This window comes from Panthera tigris, chromosome F2 (genome assembly GCF_018350195.1).
Source record: "Panthera tigris isolate Pti1 chromosome F2, P.tigris_Pti1_mat1.1, whole genome shotgun sequence".
Lineage (NCBI taxonomy): Eukaryota > Metazoa > Chordata > Mammalia > Carnivora > Felidae > Panthera > Panthera tigris.
This window is the reverse complement of record NC_056676.1, coordinates 8791974-8793704: the sequence shown is the minus strand read 5'-3', so window position 1 is coordinate 8793704 and position 1731 is coordinate 8791974. Positions and strand designations below refer to the sequence as shown.

General features: G+C 37.5%; 1 pseudogene; it reads right to left on the bottom strand.

Moving 5' to 3' along the window:
* Positions 1–817: 817 nt before the first annotated feature.
* Positions 818–1000, bottom strand: LOC102959150 (annotated as a pseudogene).
* Positions 1001–1731: the final 731 nt, after the last annotated feature.

The window sequence follows — 1731 nt, the reverse complement described above, 5'->3', positions numbered from 1 at the left end:
GGGAGGGGCGCCTGGGTGGCTCAGTCGGTTAAGCATATGACTTTGGCTCAAGTCATGATCTCACGGTTCGTGAGTTCGAGCCCCGCATCGGGCTCTGTGCCGACAGCTCCGAGCCTGGAGCCTGCTTTGCATTCTGTGTTTCCCTCTCGCTCTGCCCCTCCCCCCCTGGCGCTCTTTCTCTCTCTCTCTTTCTCAAAAATAAATAAACATTAAAATTTTTTTTTCTTAAAAAAAGGTAAGGGAAACCCTTTGTTTATAATTTCTTATGAAAAGGAGATCAACAATTCAAGAAAACTTTCAGTAGATAAAAGAAAATTTAGGTTTGGTTTTGCATAAGTACACTATTGATATCAAAGTTTCCTTTTAGCCTTTTAGCCTTTCAATTCATTTAGCTTGACCATGCATAAAATTTCTTTCTCAAGCTTCCTTTCCACAAGCCTTCTACAAGTTGTTTGCTTGTTTGTTTGTTTGTTTGTTTTTTACATTCAGATTTTGTCCTATGTTCTTCCTCTCTAAACGGTCTTGCTTTCAAACAAAATTACTTTCTTTTCCCTCAATAAAAATGCCTCACTATTCTCCATACTTCCTCTTATAGAAAACACACATCCTGCTTTCCTTGCATGTTTCCCTTATTATTTCCAGTAGTCTTAATTACATTTATTAAAATATATATGTTTTTTGCACCTCACAGGTACATTTATTCACACCAGAAAGGAAACAACACATCTACATATGTATAGCGACGCTCCATGGTCCCATCCAATAGGGCTCGCTGCGATTTGCAGCCAGCCTGATGTCCCATCGGATGTAAAGCTGGTTAATGATGACCACGAGCAGGTGGAGAACTCAAAGCTTTCAGAGCTTTACTTCCTTTATCAGCATTCCTGATTTCATAAACGATGAAGCCCATCAACCCTATTCCTACCCAAATCTACCAGTAGACTTGGCTATGGTAGGGTTTCGTGGGGACCCAAACATTTTCAACAAGGCTTTGAAGCATCACGGTGCAGGACACCCAGCTCAGGCCACCCCAACCAGCAAGGCCAACGAGTGGGAAAGGTGACTGAGGGCACGTCGTTTATTGGCATTCTTAACCATTTGAACCCAACCTTAATTTCCAGTGAAAACTCACAAGTAAGCAATGGTGAACTTCCTGTGACATCAGCTTTCTTTAGATTGGCGCATTTATTAAAATAGGGTAATAGGATATGCATAGGCCTTTTTCAGTATAGCACTAACCCATCCGAATATGTTTTAGTTTCTCTGTCACAAGAAGCCAAAAGTACGTAAAACTGTGTTCATAATCAATGATTCAGTTTTATGTTATTTGGCAATGATCTAGATCTTTAATGACTATCTATCATCTGATTTAACTTAGCAAAACTCTAAGGTTTTAAGTTACCAAAAAGATTGGGGTAAACTATTTAAGTAGACATGAATATTGCTGAAAAGTTCATTTATAAACTATTATCTTATATCTATTAATAAAGGATTTTTAATAATTATGTTTAGATTCGTCATGAAAATTATATGAGATATTAAACAGTTAACCATCATCTTAAATTATCATTTTTGCTGACAAAGTTCTAAGAGGCAACACGAATTCATCTGACCTTTAGTAAGCCTGAGTAGAATAAAAGTATTATATTTAGTGCTGAAAACTCTAAAAGCATGACTGTCTTAATTAAACCAACAAGATTAAAGCGGCTTTAATACTGAATTTTTTCCCTA